Genomic DNA, 22,729 nt, shown 5'->3' on the forward strand with positions numbered 1-22,729 from the left:
GAAGAAGAATAAAAATCAGTTTTTCCCACCCCCACCTACAAGGCTTCATTTCTTAAATATATTTTTTCCCCTAAATTTATACATTACTAATTATGGTTGTAGCCAACTGTTCATGAGGGAAGTTGTTTTTTTTTTTTCGCCTTCAAGTCAATGGACTTGATGAGAGCCAGTTTTATCTAAAACTGGTGACCCCTCATGCAACATGTTGGCATACATTCTCCTATGACGTAACCCCTTTCCATCCCCACCCCTCCCAACATTTGTTAAGGATTTTTTTTGGGGGGGAGGATATCACTTTTTCTTTTTTAGTATTTGCTTTTTTAACTACTTATTCATGGCAAAATTCATCATTTTGTGAATGAATTCATTGCTTGCTGGAGTAATTGGTAAATTTTGGTAAATGGTCTGAATTTCATTTAATTGGATTATATATATATATATATATATATATATATATATATATATATATATATATATATATATATATATATATATATATATTTTAAAAATTATCGAGAAAACAGTCATGCAAAGAGAATATAATTAACAACGTCATCATTCAGCAAAGAAATTCCAAAGTTATACATATGGTTTATATTTTACTAAATTGATCGATTTATATAAAACATGTAATAGAGTCATATCTATATTTATGGTTTAAGCGCGTCAAATCTGTTTTATTAATTTTATTTATTCAGTAACTTGAGCAGATTTATAGTTTTTAAAAGGCACAGGAATTCAACATTGTAATTTTTTAAAATGGCACAATGATTATTATTAATAAAACCTTTAAAAATATTCACTAGTCTCAGCTTTTTTAAATTTTGTTTAACAACACCGGCTCTGACTGCCAACTTTGTCAAAATATGTACAACATAAATAATAACAAAATTGTAAATGAAGAACTGAAGGGGTAAAAATAAATGTTTTTTTAAGAACTAGAGGGAAGAGAGAAGAACCTGCAAATGTATGCATGAAACCAAAAATGTCAGAATTGTGAACATTTCTGGGTATCTTCTTCAGCAGAAGTTTAAATTTTACAGACATGAAATCAAAACATCCAAACAAATATTATGTTGAAAATGCCTGGTCCTCCAACAATTGACTTTATTTGATAAAGAGGTAGATATAACGAAGACTAGAATAAATAAATATCGAGGTATTATTCTTTGTGCTTCTTTTTATCTTTGCAACCCGAAATAAAGTAGAAACAAAAATACTTTGAAAGACTAAAACTTACTGACATGTCTAAAAAGGACAAAATGACATTGAAACAGAACCATACAATGGTTTACTGCTTCTTTTTTCTTTTGTTTCATTTTCGCAATTACTTTCAGAATCATTTATAGAGGTAGAAAATTATGACTTTAATTCATGAGCATTTCAATTAATTTTCTCTACTGTTTTTAACTTATCAAGAGGAAGACTATCATAGTAGAGTGCTCAGTAGAGTTCAGCAAAGGAAACAACATTTTGCACCTTCATTGTTTTCTGTAAAACTTTCCACAGGTGAATGTATTAGTTGAAAGTTTTTTTTTTAATCAGACGATATTGCACGTGTTAATTCATACATACTGTCTGATTCTTACCATAAGCTGGGGGGGGGGGGGAGATTTGTCAGTGTCACACACCGTTTGAATGATTTTACAGTTTGGTTAATACATATCTTAGATTGACGTTTTGTTTGTTAACCATTCCACACAAAGCGACTATTCTTATTCTGTCTCACACTAATTTTTCTAATCATCACTGCTGTTTTACAATTTCAAAATCGATTCTTTATCTGTCAAAATCAGAAATCAATCGATATTGGCAGGAGTATCTAACATCAATAAAGAAACCACTGGTGTTATTGATATCCATGACTCGGACACAAAGATATTAGGTCTCAGATGTTTTTGTTGGACACAAAATAAATATATGACTAATACTTGAGAAATGTATGGTTATTTCATTACTACACAATTTTATGACGTTATGGCCGAATTGGTAAATTGTTATAACGAGATGAAATTGTTAGAATATCTGGATTATTTTATTAGAATGCTATCGAGTCCGAAACTTAATGTATGGAAAAGTGGTTTCCATGATGCACTGGAGAGGCCCCTAACAAGAAAAGGGAATATAAAAAGTGAAGAATTTTATTTTAGTCTGATGCTCTGTTAAAACATCTTGCTGATGGTATGGTGCGTGGCTGATTAATAGTTCAGTGCAAGTCCATTTGTTGTCAAAAAGATACATACGTCAATCAATAATACGAAATGTATTCTTTTAATTTTTCTCTGCCTCTATTAGTCTTAGTAATTCCTTTATAGCTTCGTAATCTCTGCATTTAACACCATTCTTGTTTGTCTTTGTTACCTTTCTCATATCCTCAGATGTTTGCTCGTCATACCTTTTGTTTAATTTTGTTTCACACCATTTGTTACATGACATTTCATAGTGACTTCTGATATGTAATGCCATAAAGTATCCACAACCAATTGTATGTTTTAGTAAATGCACACTGTTTAAATCGGCTTTAAGCACTGTCACGTTTCTACAACTCTTATATTATTTTGCTATTATACATTTTACAGTTTCCATTTATCAGCATTATTGAATTTAGAACTCCGGTTCACCGAACTAGGCGGTAATGAAATCTGCATCACAAAAAGATCCAAGCTGACTGTTGTGTGTGGGGGTGGGTGGGGGTGGGGGTGGGTTATATTAAGTCTTTCAAAGGCACAAGATTTACTGCTACATTGGGGCGCTCACCAATTAATATGTACTTTAGAGAGAGTGACGTATGTAAGGTGAAGTAGCTTGCATTTAAAACATGCACAATGGAGAGAATGTTGGCATACCTATATGCTACAGTAATGTAATGTGGATGATATTTCTTTGGATATCGTACTTTTGGAAATTTTACATGATTTAAGCACACTGCCAACTAAAATGACTGCTCCCTTGTGTTAAAAAATCAGCCTGAGTTAGTCTAAAGTACACTATACATAGCAGCTATTAAAATAGGGAAAATGAATTTTGCCAGACTAGACAATACCAGCTTCTGAAAGTGCAATGAATGAATTACCAAATATATAAAATGTAAAAAAAAAGTTATCGGCTCTATTTTATACAATTTACCTCTGAAGTTCAGGAAGTGAAAATGACCAAGTAGAGCTAGCACTTTTTTTTAAAAAGGTTCACATTTGAAGTAAAGCCAAGCTGTACACTCTATAACCCATAGTACACCCATCAATCATGCATCAAAATAAAGGGAATTAAAGGTTCTTTTAGTTATACCTAAGATATACAAGGTCATTTTTAAATAGCCAGTATAACCAGTGAGGAAAGCCGGGGAAATTCTTTTTCTTTAAAATCTTAACCCTATGGAAAATGCGAAACTGTATAGCGCCACCTTAAAGCAAATATAAACATGTTTGCAGTTATTTTTATTTTTTCCCCATATAATTATGTATGATGTTCTGAATAAAATGGTACATTCATATTGATGTTAAGTATGAAAATAAGCTAATTATGATCATTTTGCTCTTGCTTACATAACGTGATGACTCAGTTGTCTTGATTGTTTCAAGCCCGGAATAACAAAGCAAACTCGACTTGTAATTATTTTAAAGAGCATTGTTACATGTGTTATATTTTCAGTACCAATTCCATATTGAAATGGCCATCGAAACAAATACAACAAAATATCTAGGGGGTCGTCCATTAATTATGTTAACAAAATAGGGGGGAGGGGGTTTGAAGAAGTTTGACAATTGTTGACATGGGGGAGGGGGAGTTCAAGATAAATTGACGTCAACAATGTTATTTTTACAATAAATTTAATAAATATAAAAAAGGAAGTTAGTCGGTGCGTTGGTATGGCACAAACTCGCTCGCCCGTCAACAGCCACCAGTTTAATCCTAAACCGGTTGAGCTCTTGCCAAGGAAGTCATAGTCTTGCATCATCATATTTTGTTTTTATTCAATGTAGATTGTAGACTGTAGACAGATTTTTAAGGGAGGCTGTTACTATATTCAAAGACTGCACTGAGCCATAGACATCTAAATAGTATAGCTATCCATGGACTTCTGTTAAATAGCATCTATGTTATATGTATAGATGTTATATATATATTTAAGTCCATGAGTTATCCGTCCAAGGATGGATAATTGAGCCTAGGAAACTTGAGAGCCTGGCTATTATACAGTCATCTTTAACATAATACATAAAATAAATTATGTAGCCTACACAAGCATACAACTTCTTCAACCAGATGCAGTAACCTTAATGCCTTACAAATATTGTACACTTTGATAACAGACTCTTGTTCATTTCAGGCAAATGCCCCCACCTCCAACCCAATTTGCATGTGCTGTAAAAATTGCTATAGTCAATTTGAAATCTGTTAAACAAGAAGAAAAAAAATGTATTAAAATTTATTTGTAGACCTTTTAATTTCCATAATTCCATAAAAACCAGCCGTATAAAATATTGTTAGTTTGTAGGGGTGGTGGTACAATTTTATTGGGGGGGGGGTCACTGAAAGTTTGACAGTTGTTGACAAGGGGGAGGGGGGTAACAAATTGCCTAAAAATTGTTGACATAATTAATGGACGTCCCCTAATAACAGCATACCTAACCATCTTTTCTTTCTCCATAGCAGAACTGATCAAATGTCCCACTGGGCTGGTTTTTCACTGGTGGCGTAAATTACCTTCAGTATTATACGCTTCACTATTGGTTGCATACATTTAAGACAAAAACACCAAACCAGTCTATTTGAATAAGTCTCACGTTTTGTGTCCCCACATAACAGTATTCATAAATAGCACCCCTGCATCACACCTTCATTATTTTCGACATATGAACAAATGTTATCCTGAAAGACAGGAACATCAAGCTTGCCAAAATTATTCATCAGACATCACTAATAAATTTCATAGTTTGAACAGGATGGACCAGTTTATGATTTCACTTAATTTCATTACAAAATGGATGGGAAAAAATCATTTATTTATCCATGATTTCGTTTCTATCTCATAATGCAACATCTTAAAATTTTCTGAGACTTCTAACTTCCCCATAATTAAGGTCATTAAACACAATACTGCCACAAGGCATATTAAGCAAGCAAAAGCAAACAAGCATAATTATCTTATTTTCATGCATAAAAACAATTGTAATGTACGCTAGGAGAGAACATCATACATGATCATAAGAAAATGAGGGAAAGGTGTGCCAATTCTCATATACGTGTTAAGGGGGTGCTTTGCCGTTTCGAGTTTTGCATAGCGTTGGATTTTTTCAAGAAAAAGAATTTCCAAGTTTTTTTTAAAAAAAGGTAAATGGTATTTTTAAATATCCAGGAGAAATAATGATATTTCTCCTAGCTATTTAAAAATACCATGTACCTTTTGGGTATTGTTGAAAAGGAAATATTTAATTCCCTTTTCTTTGATGTATGGTTGATGGTTGTAATTTGGTTTAAAATGTATTTTACTTGGCTTTACTTCAGTTGTGCACCAATAAAAAATAATAAAAAGTAATCCGGCTTCGTCATTTTCATTTTCCTGACTATTGAGAGAGAGAGAGAGAGAGAGAGAGATGTACGCTGTATTAACGATATAACACAAGATGTATAAAGTTTTCATTAACAGGAAAAGAGGTTTGCCGAGTTTTCCTTTTAATGAAATATTTATACAGTGAGTGGTATATCATAGATAAAGCGTACATGCTATACTTATATTTTATTTATATCACATACAAATACATAGATTTGCCATTGGAACGGAGTTAGATTGACGAGAGGCAACTGCGTATTGACTGGGTAAATGAACTCAACTCCCTGCCGAGTGTGTCCGCTACAAAATGTAGTTCTGTTTTTCTGTGCCTATTCACGATTACCTTTTTATGTTGATAAATTGATTGTTTCCATTTTTTAGTTTCTATTTTTATTCACATTGATTAAATCAATATAAGTTACACTTACGATTTATATATGAAAGATGGTTTTAATGAAGAAAGTAGACCACTAGGGATAGATACACAGCTTCTTGAAGATTGAACGCTCATCAATGCATTGACGTACCGGCGCAAGGAAATTAGCGTGGAATAGAATCTAAGTGAAACGACGAACCAACAAGAGGTAATTAAAATATTTTAATATATTTAAAGTTAATCTAAGTCATTGTTCTGCTTTAATTAACATTACTACCGACATAAATTTGTTCTCTCTCTCTCTCTCTCTCTCTCTCTCTCCCTCTCTCACTTCCTTTGGTCGGCTTGACTTAACATTTACCATCATTCTTCATAGGTCCAGACATGTTGTGGTATTACATAAGCGAAAATCCTCTATTCTCGTCTTTTCATGAATTTCGCCATTATCTTGATATGATGGTCAACAGAGATAGAGACAGACGGACGGGGGGGGGGGAGCGGCCTCTGGATATTTTCATATTTAATTAATAGTAATCGATTTTTAGAACCTTATAATAGATTTAAGAATCAACAGCATCAACAAAACCTTAAATACAATACATGTGTGTGCCCCGTAACCAAGACATTTACCTTACTGTGTCGACCGGAAATTGCAACTTTGTATCATTGATTTTATATACATTTTAGATAGGTCTCAAGGGAAGTGTAAACATGCCGTTATGAAGAACGATATTGTAGGTTATTTGGTGCAGTTTCAGTTTCAGGTTTTTTTTTATATTATCCAGCCCAATTTATTTTTCTCTCTCACTCCAGATTTCTGCATATCTTGTCCCTTGTGCATGAGAGGGGAAGGGAAAACGGAAAAAGAAGTGATTGAGATTAAATTGTGTACCATGTAAATTAATTTAGAAAACGGGGATTATTAATACTTTTTATCGTTATTTTCATACCTCACTTATGATTAATGTGTGGAAATTCATCATTAATCTATAGGAATTAACCTAACAGCACACATTTCCAAGAATGTTTATGTATGGCTATTATTGTGGCATGAGCGGATCACAATTTGATATACCAATAGTATTGGTATATCAAATTGCTTTATACCAACACTTTAAAAGCCATGTTAGTTTGGAAAAATCGCGTTTCCATAATTCATTCCTTCGGTACAATCACGTTTGTTGCATAGGAACAGTAGATACCTAATACAGCCAAAATTTGGCTGAAAATAGACTGCTTTGGAAGTTGCTTTCGGGGATTTCGAAAATCGGTAGGTATAACAATGTTTTAAATATAAATGTTTATATTACTATTGCGTTTCATTGGATAGACGCAATACATGTTGAAATGTAATCGCAAACGTTCACACCATACAAAGTAACGTCACACGATTATCCATGGGCGATGACGTGATTACCATGAGAGTTGTAAAAAGATAACATTCTTGTGGTTGCACTATTTTAAAAGTCATTTAATAGAAAATGACATATAGCATGATCATTTACAAGAAACCAAATAAAGTGAATCCAAACCAATGAAAGGCCCAAAGGCAAAAGTAGACTCGTTCTTAAAATGGGTCTGGGAAGGAGTGGGGGTGGTTGGGGCAGGATTGGATGCCAAGAGTGTCGTATATTGCAGTATGTATTGGTTAGTGAGGCAAAAGAAAATTATTTTGAAATTTTAGACCTATGTTCTAATTGAAATAGCTTGCAATATAAATTTTGTACGCAACCACATAAACAAAGACAAGTCTTACAATTATAAAATAATATATTAGTATATTTATACGTTATCATTTACATTTTGCAAGCAGTCTAATGATCTTAAGAAATCTAACTTTCGACTTTGATTTCTAAAGATATTTTAGTAAGAATGGGATATTAGGAGAGAGCCTAGAATTAAGTTTCATAAGGTGTGTGTGTATAATTTCTTGCTAGGACACACCTATACACACACACACACACACACACACACACACACACACACTTTACTCTAATTTTAAGCATATATTCTTATCTTTATCACTTGAGCTATCTAGGCATAGACTACAAAATATTTTCAATATTCTTCCGGGTTTCTTTTCAATTTATTAAGATTTCTTTAACAGTCGAAATGATATACTTTTTTGTAAAACACCACGTGACTTTCCTGCTATCTTTCATTTCACAACTTACGAATCAAAAAAGATTTTTATTGAAGATCCGAAAGTTTTGATATATCTGTAAATATCATAATGAAATACTGAAAGTTATCACTGGGAGATCAATAATATTGTCGGTGGCGATATCCCTTTTAACACTATAGTGGCGATATCACTTTGGAACTACATTCTTTATCTAGTTCGGAAGTGTATCAGCCATTATGTATGCTATTTAGACCAGTATTTCCATATCAGTGCCCATTTATTTCTTCTTCCTCTCGCTCCCAAAAAAGTACATTTTAAATGTTAAATTTTATCGTTAGGTTTCCACCTGAATAGGACCGCTCCGGTGGCTGAGTGGTTAGAGCGTCCGTCTCGGATGCGGGAGGTCGTGGGTTCGATCCCCGACCGAGTCACACTAAAGACTTACAAAAATGGTACTAACAGCTGCCTCGTTGGGCGTTCAGCATTAAGAAGTTAGTGTTAGGACTGGTCGGCCTAGTGTCAGGATAATGTGACTGGGTCGGACATCATGCTACATGTCTGCCGCATTATGCCCTAGTGCGAGACATCACTATAAACTGCCACATTGCAGACATCGTAGCGATATGACTGAAACATTGTTAAAGCTACGTTAAAAATCCAAATCACATCACATCACAACCTGAATAGTTCAAATTGTCAGTGGCTATCTTACACGACCTGTTGTTGTTCAATATAATGTTTGTCATACCTGCAACATTTAAAAACAAACGGTACTTTTTTTAAAGAAAAAATCTTCTAATTATGTAGATCTATAAAATTCTTTCAGTAATGATTTTAACTATCAAATTCAGACCCATGTGTGAATACGAGGGAGAAATAAGGAATTAATTATCGGCGATTGCAAGCCGAAATCGAGTGACAATCAAAATTTGGGTGAAGAGTTTGTTACGAAAGTAGACTGCAAGCTCGTCAACACACAATTATGACGTTTTAGTGTAGAAAAAACAATTGAACCAAAATTCTTCAGAGTAACTTCAAAATGTTTACTCTAATTATCTTACGCTCCGAAGTGCCTTCCACCGATCTGTCATATTTGCATAGTACGCCTACCCCAGAATTTTGTGTAAAATCGTTTCTCGAAAATTAATGTAAAAAATGCGGAACTTATTTTTATCAGTGTAGTTATGCAGCCGATAATTCACACTAGAAATCGTGAAATATTTCATATGTCTTTATATCTACTCAAACAATGTTGATACGATATATATCAACGTAGATATGAAATGTATTTATTTATGTAACATATTGTAAGATCAGAAAGAGATCGTATCAAGCTAATGGGAACCCTTTCAGTAAAGCTTGAGATACATGTACTTAATAAATATTAGTTCTATACATTACAAAGAGTAATACGATAGCGAGAAATATTAACTACTTGTAGGACGGATTGAGATTTATTTTAATTTGGGTGTTGTGGATCAAGACAGAATAGGAAATCGTGAATAGGAAGGAATGATATAAAGGGAGATTATTCCATTTAGATATCTGGATTTATTAATATATTTGAATATTTAGAACTATATATGGCGTATATAGAATCGTAAAACTTTATGGCTAATGATTTTAATGTTAAAAAATATTGCCAGAGTTCCTTGATCATGGTATATTTGTAGTGTGGTGAGTTTAGATCCAGACTGTAGAAGGCTCAATCGAGGAATGTGTCTCCCCAAGGAACAAGCAACGTACGTGAGTACACTAAAGTATTATTTTGTAGTACCGTGAAAAGTTTAGTAGATTTTATGAAAATGATGATTACATGTCTAACATTATTCTTGAAGCCTCAAGACTGGCATGCAGTTGTTTTATGTATATATTTAACTCTTCCCGTTGTTCATACAGGTAAAGATAAATCTATGCTTGACTCATAATTACTACCCACTCGTCCAAATTACAATCAAATTAAACATTCATACTTGGTTAGTGATAATTTTCAAGTAGTTGCCCTCTGGTGATCTTCAGAATCATAGTGTAGCAACAAGACAAAGGCACCAACACTTTCTGATTGCATGTATGGTTCAGCACTGGTGGTTTTCAGCACTATGAAATCTGATAAAGGCACAGGACAAATATGTTGTACAAGTCTCAAGAAATAGAGAAAGTTCACATGACCTTGCAAGTGTACTTGGATTGGCATTTATGATTGATTAGTATCAGAAAAAACGTGTTCTCTGAATCAGATAGCAAATTAAAATCACTGCTTTCATGTACTTAGGAAACATACTGGCAACAGCATCAAGTGTGTGAGTGTGTGCGTGTGTGTGTGTGTGTGTGTGTGTTTCCTTGCGCGAGCATAGTTATTAGCATGTTTTTATGCAATTTTCCTTTAATATTTAGACATGACCAAACAGATCAAGCGATCTTCTCTGCACTTCCTTAACAAGACTTAGAAGTGCATTTTCTCAAACCCTATCAATCGTCTTCATTAACATTACAAAACTTAAAATGTCATAAAAACCATATAGATTCAGTTAAGATAATCGGGACAATAACATGCCTTCAACCTTTAAACCGTGTGCAACAATTGGAAAATTCAAACCTGAATCTTAAAACAAATTTGAACATTGACACATTTTATTGGTTCAAACATATTTATGCTATATGTACAAATAAATTATACATATTTGGCATTGTGGATACTACACTCCTTGAGGCAGTAAGGTAAAATGTAGATTTCCCTGATCCATCAGGATACATAAGTTTTGTTTGAATGATTGGGTAGTAAAGGTAATGTGGGATATGACAGTAATCAACGGTAATATGGATAATCGGTGTCCAAATAATAGTAACTAAAGTTTAATATGTAATCGAAGTTCTGCTTCAGACCTTTTAGCTGCACATTTTCCTGCTGCCTAAAAAGTTTTTCTCTATTTGAACTTGCATAATAATTTTGTGCTCTTTTGGATAGCGTTTTCGGTTGTTTTCAGATGTAGACAAGAAAATGCTTCAAACCGGGACTTAACATTTCTTCGATTGGTGTATGAAGTATCAAATTTGTACTGAGTGTGGATTGAAACATACAGTTTTAGGTAGACTAATATTTGTTTTAAATTGGTCTGGACATAACGCAGGGTCACAAAATTTAAATAAATATGTTTTTTCTTAACAGCTGCGTCTGAGAAAGCAGATACAACGTTTACTTATCAAACTGTGGCTTCATCCGCTTCATTACCTGACGAGGGGGCAGACAGGGAGAGTAGGACACCAGAGGCCCTCAATCGTGAGTAGTTACATGGTTCATATGTTCAGCAGCCACTAAGCTAAAATAGAAAATGAGGAAAAATGGAAGCGAGGCTCAAAAGACTGATGACTGCTTTATACATATTTATTTAACACTTGATTTTTGTAATCCTAATACGTAGGTTTATGATAGAGAAAGGTTTTTAATATAATTTACCTACTTACTACTCTTAAAGTTGAATTTTGTAAACAAGCATTAATAATACAATTTCATATTGTATTAAATTTCATATGCTCTACAATGTTAAAGTGATGAAACAATTTTCCACATTTTCAGGTGTCAACATTGTTTAATAGGAAAACGTTTTGGCACCAGTAGTTGAAGAGTTTGTGGAATACGAAATCAAGAAAATAAAGGCACAGAGAGGGACAAATTGAAGGTGACCAAATTGCAGAAGAATTGATGGCTTGAGGAGCTGCCCTTGATGAGATCAGTAAGTAGAACATGTCTTGATATAAATTCAGATTGTTTTGTTACAGGTTTAATTGAGTCTATTTAAGATCGTTTTCTGAGCTAGAACTCCCATGCAAAAGATTGGTAAGAATAATTTGTGACATTTCCTACAATTTTTTTTTTGTTGTGGTTTTTATAAGTGATATATACATTTTGTTCTTACATTGACAAACTGGAACCGGATTCACGAGAGCATCAATATGAAAACATTCCTCAGGAATTATCTATGAAAGTATTCATGAATTATTAGATGATTGCAGCACGATCAAGCTTAATAGATTATAATGAGTTTCTTATATTTGTAGATGAGGCAGCTTGGAAGGAGAGGAAAGATGGAATGACCACAGTGGACATTTAAACATCTCTTACCCCACCCACCCCGAAAAAAGATAAAAGGTTATTGAATGAATCTTAAATTTAATAGACTTACTTTGAATTTAGTTTTAGAGTTTTTCTATTGGCAGATAATGAAACATATGTCTTGATGTAGCAATGACTGAAGTATTAGAATTGGCAGAAAATCAAATATTGATATTGTTGTATGACAGAGGGCAGCGATAGTTTTCAATGTTGAATAGTGTTTTGTTTTCTAAAAATCAAGTACTGTAATACTCATTATAGTCCAGCTGTTTCTAAAAGTATAATACTGTAATACTCATTATCGACCAGCTCTTTCTAAAAGTCTAATACTGTAATACGCATTATAGTCCAGCTCTTTCAAAGAGTCTAATACTGTAATACTCATTATATACTAACTCTTTCTAAAAGTATAATAATGTAACACTCATTGTAGTCCAGCTCTTTCTAAAAGTCTAATACTGTAATACTCATTATAGTCCAGCTTTTTCTAAGTGTCTAATACTGTAATACTGATTGTAGTCCAGCTCGTTTTTTAAAGTATAATACTGTAATATTCGTTATAGTCCAGGTCTTTCTAAAAGTCTAATACTGTAATACTCATTATAGTCCAGCTCTTTTCTAAAAGTATAATACTGTAATACTCATTATAGTCCAGCTCTAAATAACCTGTAAGTTATTTCTTCTAAATTTCCTTTTGTTATTATGTCAATGGAGAATTTATTTCAAGATCTGAAATGTTGCTGTAATAGAGCTAACAATAAAGTTTGTCAAAAAGTTTGAAAAATATACAATTGCTGTAATCATGCTAACAATAAAGTTTCTCACAAAGTTTGAAAACTATACAATTGCTGTAATCATGCTAACAATAAAGTTTCTCACAAAGTTTGAAAAATATACAATTGCTGTAATCATGCTAACAGTAAAGTTTGTCACAAAGTTTGAAAAATATACAATTGCTGTAATCATGCTAACAATAAAGTCTGCCACAAAGTTTGAAAAATATACAATTGCTATAATCATGCTAACAATAAAGTTTGTCACAAAGTTTGAAAACTATACAATTGCTGTAATCATGCTAACAATAAAGTTTGTTAAAAAGTTTGAAAAATATACAATGGCTGTAATTATGCTAACAATAAAGTTTGTTAAAAAGTTTGAAAAATATGTTTATAAAATATACAATTGCTGTAATCATGCTAACAATAGAGTTTGTTAAAAAGTTTGAAAAATATACAATTGCTGTAATCATGCTAACAATAAAGTTTGTCACAAAGTTTGAAAAATATGTTTATAAAATATACAATTGCTGTAATAATAGCATGATCTGTAATCAAGTAATGAACATGGAAATGCAAGAAAAAATCAAATTTCATCTGTCTGCCTTATATGACTTTTGCAAAATCGTGCCAAAGATTAAAGTTCAATGAGTTTGGATTCATTGCGGCGTGTCCTTGGACGAAAATCAGTTTGAATTGCCTCAGCACTATACGTGTTCCATGAAATACCGTATTAAACTAAATCAAAATCAGAACTTTAAAAACTTAAATTGAGATGTCTTTCCCTCAAAATCTAATCACGTCATCAACATAAAAACACAAAAAGCCCCATCTAAGCTTCATTTGTCTCTGTCGAGGATTTTTGTGCAATCTTACTCAAATGCTTCATGGGATGTCAATAACAGATGCCATCATTTTTACAGTAGCAAGCACAAGCGAATGGTATACAGGTACATATTTAAAGGTATTCGTGTATTCACATATCTTATTATTTGTTTATTTTAATTCGCTTGTATATGTGGTAATTGCAATACTTAGGCCCATTTATGTTTTGGAAAACTTTTGATCTGACCAAACCTGTTTTTTTTTTCCAACTTTGCAAGAGGTTCCATATATTTGACTACCACACGGGGAACAAAACAAAGAAATTAAAGAAGCACAATGTCAAATGATAGAAACCCCTTTTAAGATTGTATGATCATCATAATGCATCTGTCATCTTTTAGAATTAAACAAGTAGTATGGTCTTAATTTCAAAGACAAATCCAAACCTAGCTTACTGGTAAAAGAATTTCAAAAAGTGGGAAATGGTATTTATTTTCTTTTTTCAAACAATGACATTTCATTAAAGCAATTTTAGTGCTAACATACGTCAGGACTCTATTATGTTAAAGCAAAATGTGTTAGTAACCTATGAAGTGGCATGAATATTTTAGCAAATTTATTCCAAATGTTTCATACATTTTGTCATCTTCTAAATTGTAATATTCTTTTCATATTTGTAATATCGCTGAATATTGACTTTGTCTTTATACTTAGGTATTTCTCATTTTGCGTGCTATTGAATGAAAATTATTTCGTAATGGTATTCTTTCATTTTCAGATTTTCGTTCATCTGAGAAAACGAGGCAAAAACTAAGGAATAAAATATATACAAGATTTTTTAATGCTTTAAAAAAATTAATGTTGTTTTCATGTGCAGATAATTTCTAAATTTAACTTACATATCTTGGTTATTATTTTCCTTTGCAAGACTGTTTTAGTTTTTGTTTTGAAATCTCCTTAAGCAATCTGAGAATTAAGAAGAAAAATAAAATTAGTTTTTTCCACCCCCACCTAAAAGGCCACAGTTTTGAAACATAAATTTTAGTTTATGGAGGTTAAAGTTTAGATTTTGTCCTAAAAAAATTTGAAATACTAATTAAGGTTGTAGCCAGCAGTTCATGAGGGATGTTGTTTGTTTTTGTTCAAGTCAATGGACTTGATGAGAGCCAGTTTTTATCCAAAACTGGTGACCCCTCATGCAACATGTTTGCATTGTATGACTTGACCCCTTTCCATCTCCATATTTGATTTAATAATTATCGCAAATAACAGTCATGCAAAGAGAATATGATTAAGAACGTCATCATTCAACAAAGAAATTACAAAGTTATATATACAGTTTAAGCTCTGATTGATCCCATATATTTTACAAAATTTATATTTTACTGAATTTATCAATTTCTTTAAAACGTTTAATAGACTCTTTTCCTCCTATCTATATTTATTGTTTAAGCTTTGTTTCGTCCTGTCTATTTTATTAATTTTATATATTCAGTGATTTTGAGCAGATTTATAATTTCTAAAAGACACAGGAATTCAACATTGTAAATTTTTCAATTGTTCACTTTGCACCATGACCATTATTAATAAAACATTTTAAAAATTCACTAGTCTCAGTCTTTTTAAATTTTGTTTAACAACACAGGCACTGGCTGCAAACTTTGTCAAAATGTGTACAATATAAATAATAACAAAAGTGTACATGAATAACTGAAGGGAGCAAAATGAATGCTATTTTGAAAACTAGAGGGAAGAACGAAGAACCTGCAAATGTATGCATTAAACCTAAAATATCAGAATTGTGAAAATTTCTGGATATCTTCTTTAGCAAAAGTTTGAATTTCACAGATATGAAATCAAAACATACAAACAAATATTATGTTGAAAATGCCTGGTCCTCCAATAATTGACTTTATTTGATAAAGATGTTGATTTAACGATGACAGAAAGAAATCAATATAGAGGTATTATTCCGTGTGTTTTTTGATTTTTGCAACCCAGAATAACGTAGAAACAAAAATACTTTGAATGACTAAAATCTACTACCATGTCTGAAAAGGACAAAATGTCATTGAAACAGAGCCTTTAAATAGTTATTGCTTCTTTTGTCTTTTGCTTCATTTTTGGGATTACTTTCAGAACCATTTATGGAGGAAGTAAATTATGACTTTAATTCATCAACATTTAAAGAATTTTCTCTACTATTTTTAACCTCGCAAGAACAAGACTATCATAGTAGAGTGCTCAGTTGAGTTCAGTAGCAAAAGGAAACAACATTGTACACCTTCATTATTTTCTGTAAAACTTTCCACAGATGAATATATTACTTGAAAGGTCTTTTTTTTTAATCAGTCGAAATTACACATGTCAATTCATACATAATGTTTGAGTCTTACCATAAGCTGAGTGGGGGGATTTGTCAGTGTCACATACCGTTTGAATGATGTTAAGTTTGGTTAATACATATACTTGATTGACGCTTCGTTCGTTAACCATTCCACCCAAAGCCACTAATCTTTTTCTGTCTCGCACTAATTTTTCTGTCATTACTGCTGTTTTACAATTTCAAAATCAATTCTTCATCAGTCAAGATCAGAAATCAATCGATATTGACATAAATCAATCGATATTTGACAGAAATCAATCGATATTGACAGAAATCAATCGATATTGGCAGGAGTATTCACCATCTGTAAAAGAACCCACTGGTGTTATTGATATCCATGTCTCGGACACAAAGATATTTGGTCAAAGATGTTTTTGTCGGACACAAAATAAATATCTTTCTTATAATCTCCTATGTTTGTTCCACATGCCTTTTGTTTAATTTTGTTTCACACCATTTGTTACGTGACATTTAATCGTCCAAATACATCTGTATTTAAACCTTTCGTCAGCAGTGAATCCACAACCACTTTTATGTTTTAGTAAATGCGCGCCGGTTACATATGCGATAAGCACCGTCACGCTATTACAACTCTGATATTATTTTGCTATTATACATTTTACAGTTTTCATTTGTCAGCATGATTGTATTTCCAACTCCGGTTCCCCAAACTAGGCGGTAATGAAATTTGCCTCACAAAACAATCCAAGCTGACTGTTGTATGTTTGTGTGTGTGTTTGTGTGTGGAGGTTTCATATTAAGTCTTTCAAAGGAACAAGATCTACTGCTGCATTAAGGGTCACCAGGAAAGAGAGACAGAGTCCATCGTATTACGAAGTCTTCTTGAACACTTTTGTTATGAGGAGGGACTGTATATGTGTGATTTTTTTTCTGGGGAAACATGAACTATCCTTTAGGCGGGTGGAAATGGTTTCACATCTCCGCCGTTATACGATGTCCGAGAGAGGCAAGAGGGTAAGGAACTCGGCAAGCCAGCCATGGATGTCGTGCACTCCCAAGAACGCCAGCCCGTACTTAGTCAGATTTAGTCCAGTTGTACTAATGGACAATAAAAACTGACAATAATGTTTTAACCACCTGTGCGATTGTGTCAAAACAAAACAAGTTGTACAATTTTCCTCCGTCCTAACAATCGTAAAAATTCTAGTACATAGTGTACGTTGTAAATGTCCTACACATTTGTAATAACTAATATGTCTGAGCGACATATAACAAGTTTGGTCACTGTTAGGTCATAAAAGGTTTGAAATTTGAAGCGGTGGATTGAAGTTTTATCGAAACGGGATACCAAGCCAAAGTGGTTCTTTGGATAACAGGAAATATTGGTAGCCCTTAGAAGGGCTTTTTAAGCAAAAGTTCGCCTTTTCTTCGTCTTCTTCTTCAGCAGCAGAGGGGGCGAACAGACCGACTTTGGGAGCGTCCAAAAACCGAAATAAGGCTTCTAACTAAAAATATTTCGAACTGAATATTTGCTTCAAATAAATGATTGTCTAAACAAATTGAGGATTCTCAGGTTAATTAGACCATTTATTTTCGTAAATTGAAAACTCGTGAAATTAAAATTATTATTACAAAAAAAATGAACCAACTTGAGGACATCACCCCTCTGCTGCTATTAATTTATCCAAATATTTTATCAAGTCCAATACGATATCTTGTTCTAGGATCGTGCAAATTTATTGTTATAAACCCTTGAAGAGTAGCTTGCGCTCGTGAAAAGAAGTTTCTGAATGTAATTATATCCATGTCACCGCTGCACCAAGTTTGATGAATATTTCGCAACGTAGGTGTATCAACTCCATTAAACAGAACTAAAATATTACAGTTATCTCTGATCACTTTTGGTATTTGTGTGTATCGTTGAGTAACATAAATGACATCGGTGTTTTTATGTCTACCTCGAGAAAAAATCCTAGCTGGATTTGATTGTTTGTCCAGTATCACATCATCGTATACAACTAAATTATTAATAAATCCGTCTATGGAATCAACTGATGGTGCTTCATCAATATCGGTTATAAACTCGATAACATCGTTATCTTTATCTATTTGCGCGTTTTCATTAAAATCCTTAAGCACATTATAACATCGTTGATCATCAACTGACGGGGCTACCAAATACAATTTATCCCATTTTAACCATCTCATTATAAGATTAAGTAACAACTGTGTCTTTCCACTTCCAGATGGTCCTATTATTATCATTCTAATTGAATTTGATAACGCAGGATGGTGCTTGACAGGTTCTCGTTTTTTTGTCGCTGAGAAATCAATTATATCCATGCTGTATAAAATATCCATGGATTTATATTGTGTGAAGTGCAGGATGCGTACCCCGACGGATACACTAACAACTATTACCACAAAAAATAACAGATCAGTGGTTACGGGTAAGTGTACGCGGTGTGGCACAAAGAAGTTTAAATTTATTCCCGGTGATAATTCAGGGACAAAGTCAGCGTTAAAAAAAAGCAACGCGGAGGTGATATTGCAGCAAAATTAAAAAAATTACCCGGGACTCCGTGGGCTAAATACCCAGGAGAAAAACACCTACCAGGATATAATTATTGCGGTCCTGGTACTCGGCTCGATATCAGGCTTGATAATCAGGATCAACCAAAACCAGGCGAAGAACCAATAAACGCTATTGATAAAGCATGTCATGCTCATGATGAAGCAACATAATGTCAAAATACGACGAGGACATACTGCAATTTATCGTGATCAGGCAATTGTTGAACGATTTAATCGAACACTCGCTGAGCGGTTATTTGGATATCAATACGCGAAGGAATTGATTCAGGATACGAGATCTCGTAAATGGGTGGCAAGATTACCAAATGTGATAACTGCATTAAATAATGAGATTACTCGAACAAAAAACATGAAACCTATTAATGCAATTGCAAGTGCGCACATACCAATACAATGACGTGATTTTTCAGCGCAACCATTATTAGGTAATATCACTGTCAGGTATTTACATGAACCCGGTGAACTTGAAGGTGGTAAAAAAAGAGCGACTGATCCTATTTGGAGTATTACGACGCACAAGATATCCACCGTGACAAGATCCTCAGGTAGACCCGCAATCTACAGACTGGATTCAACTGCTCCTTAACGTGGATTTGTACGTGAACAATTACAAGTAATTCCCGATAACACACAATTACCACCCAAATCACTTAACTAGCTCCGTTACGTCGATTACATTCAAGACAGGTCAGCATGATATTTTCTCGTGTATGACCAACATTGTTATTTTTTCTATCTACGGTAAATTGTCTTGGATCATTTTTCAGATACCGCCATAACATTATCCAATTACAACTTGCACAATGATTATTTTGTTGTTGTTTCAGCGCATTAATAAAATCAACATCAAGATCAAAATCGCGTTTGTTTTTTTTATCACACTGTTTATAACCAGATAATTTTTTCTTATTATATCGCTTTGACATTGGTCAATATCATCACTAATCACTGACGAGTCCATGACGATTCGTCTCAATTGAGATATTTTTCTAACTCGAGACACTGCAAGATAAACCAACTTCGACCATTCGATACGATCATCAACGATTAAAACAATTGTATCAGTAATAGTTAATCCCTGAGATGAATGAATCGTCATCGCGTATCCAAGCGTCCACGGGGATTTATCAGCACGTAGAGTATCTTCAACAACATCAACATCAACTGCAACAATATCATTCAACACAAGATTCTGTTTCCTTGACTCTGTCAAGTGTCCTGGAATATCAACGTCAATATTTTGCCGTCGCGTATCTGCTGGTCGATAACATAACGGAACTGGCAACGTTGGAAACTTTTCTCGTTGTAACTGAAACAACTCCCGCTGAAGTGTGTCACGAACTATCTTTCTACTTGCAACTATCAAATCGTTTGGTCTCCACGCGCGCAAAAAGTCTTTTATGGGTGTTTCTGAAATTATCTCGCGCATTACTTCACACTGAATTTTATTCGGTTGTAGTCTGATTAATTTTTTAAATTCCTTCAACGTTGCATCAGGTGCTCTATGATCATCAGATACTTCTTCGAAGTAGTCAACAAAAATTTTCAGCCAATCATGTGGAGATGGTCCAGCTACGGGTGGTGGTTGACCGTGATCGTCGCACATTATCACAGCAGTATTTCTTGTTAATAACCAATCAAGAAATGTTTTTAGTGTTTCTAGCGGTACAGTGCATATTTCGTCCCATATTATAATCCTTGGAATGTATTTCTCGCCCATCCGTAAAGATGTCCATGTATCACCCTTCCATCGGAAAAAGCTGTGATAAGTACATGACTGTACTCCTCGTTGTTTCATCTCTCGCTAGTCTGTGTGTAGGTGTTAGCACAATCATATCTGAATTCTGAAATAGTTCGATAGCTCGAGTGGTTTAACCAGAACCTTCAGGTCCGTTTAGATAAACCGTTTTGTGTCTAGTTATTGGATCGTATATCGATGGTAACAACGAAGTTGTCGACGATAGTTTTAATGTTTGATATTTTTTACAGTAAACATCTTTAACCGCAACATCAGCGGATTCGGAATAATCGAGCATATATTCCTTTTTTATTCTCCACGAACCCCACGATGCATAAGTGCCTATGTTTAATTTTTCTAACAGTATTGAATGTTTTTTTACTTATATAAAACAAATCAGTAGCGACTCTGACAGCGAGTGTAGAAACCTTATTTATCATCGATAATAGGTTTATTGAAACATACGCTAACATCGATGATCTTAAATGAGTATACTGAGGTGACTCACCGTCCATGTAGCTCACAATTGTACCTAGTTTATCTCCATTTGACGAGAAAACTGTTTCTCGACTTATAAACGTGTTCTTGTTCGTTGTATCAGCGATTATAAAATCTAACTCAGCATCATCCATGATCAATCTTGTACAATGTCGTCTGTGATCATATGCTCCTCCTTGTGTAAACTTGCCAATTATTTTTCTACCAAGATCTTTTGTAATCTTGTTCTCGTAATCGGTTTCAGCCGAATACTCCTTTTGTTGTGGTAACCAAACTTCGGTTTGTTTTCGATATGATATAATTGCTTCGCTGATCGTCAGCGATATTAATATCGCACAATCAAGCATATACCATAATAACACTATTGGTGTCCACATGTTTTCTAAAAAATGTTTTCCAAACCAAACATAACAAATTTGATGAAGTCCTTTAGACATTTCGAATGACTCAATACGAGCAAATCCAGTCAGGTCAAAATCCGGTAATGGTCCATTTATCGATACTCGCGTCATTTCGTGCGTCGGATGACCGAATCGCTCAAAATACACAGAACAATCTCCGTATCCAAGAAAACGTCCGGGATAACACGCGACCATATCAACTGAAATAACATCTCTGTGATCGTATTTAGTATTCCATAATCCGCCGTGCCCATATTCGACACAACTGGATACTATGTCACTGAGAAAATCAAACCGAGTTGGTTTCCACGAATTTTTCTTTCTAGCAAAATGAGCCGCAACTGACGGAACAGTAAAACAGTTGCTCAATAGTTCGTCAGTATCATCAGTATATTGCAGTGCAAGATTTTTCATTTTCTCGTGAAGAAGATATGTTCGATAAATAACACCATTTGGTCTCACAAACTGATCAAATTGATTTTTTCTTCCACACAAGACTAAAATAACCATACTGACACAGGATCGTTTTTACTTATTTCGTTAATAAAATCAAACATGTCTCCGGGATAACATTTAACAGTTCGATCTCGTGGAAATATTGTTACTGCGTTAGTCCACGCGTGTGCGTTATGATCAATAATTTCGATCGAAGCTCCTTTTGATCTAAATTTTGATTCATACAAAATCTCTCCTGTTATCGTCGCTACGGTTATTGGAAATTTTAATCTTTTTCCTAACTCAGCGACATCTTTGATAGACGCACCGGTATCTTTAACCATTTCTCCCCACGTGTTTATTATTTTACGTCTTTCATCTGTTAAGCCGTTTCCACGAGTCGAAACGGTAAAATGTTCTGTTACTCGTTCAGCTACACAATTTACTTTTGAAAATTTCATCGGCGCCAGTTTATCAACGCCGGGTTTTTCATTTATCACATAGATTCCATAAATAACCGCGGTCACAGAATATGCTCGTTCGTAATACGGTTTGTCAATACCTGTCAATAGACCTGGTTTGGAATCTCTACTTAGTAAGACAGTTTTTTTATTACCGTGGACAGGATCATATTTGTCACGGATAATCCAATCATCTGTTTCTGTCAACACGACAAATTTTATTCTGAAAAGATATTTGCGATTATCAAGATAGTTAATGATAATTGCTGCTCGTTTGTCGTTCATCATAGCGTCGATGATATCTTTGTTGCGTATAATCTTGAACGTTGACCAGACATGAGATGCACCATCTGTGTGAAATTCTTTCTTGGCGTCGTGAATTTTATTAATCAAACCTTTGTTTTTCGGATCAACCAGATCTTGCATCGGTAGGTTAGGAGATATTCTGTCGAGATTAAATGTATCTCCGCTCAGGGGCTTTATTCGGGAT

General features: G+C 33.8%; 1 long non-coding RNA gene across 2 annotated transcripts; it reads left to right on the top strand.

The window, feature by feature from the left end:
- Positions 1-6,013: 6,013 nt before the first annotated feature.
- LOC149782482 (uncharacterized) lies at positions 6,014-15,264 on the top strand. Of its 2 annotated transcripts, none has more exons than XR_016414596.1 (6): positions 6,014-6,135; positions 9,726-9,798; positions 11,219-11,329; positions 11,647-11,783; positions 12,109-12,199; positions 14,543-15,264. It is a non-coding gene; the product is annotated as an uncharacterized LOC149782482 (long non-coding RNA). The 2 variants fall into 2 exon arrangements; XR_016414597.1 differs by having other exon boundaries at positions 9,726-9,794.
- The last annotated feature ends 7,465 nt before the right edge of the window (positions 15,265-22,729 follow it).

The sequence above is a fragment of the Sinohyriopsis cumingii genome, chromosome 15 (genome assembly GCF_028554795.1).
Source record: "Sinohyriopsis cumingii isolate HCF-2022 chromosome 15, ASM2855479v2, whole genome shotgun sequence".
NCBI lineage: Eukaryota > Metazoa > Mollusca > Bivalvia > Unionida > Unionidae > Sinohyriopsis > Sinohyriopsis cumingii.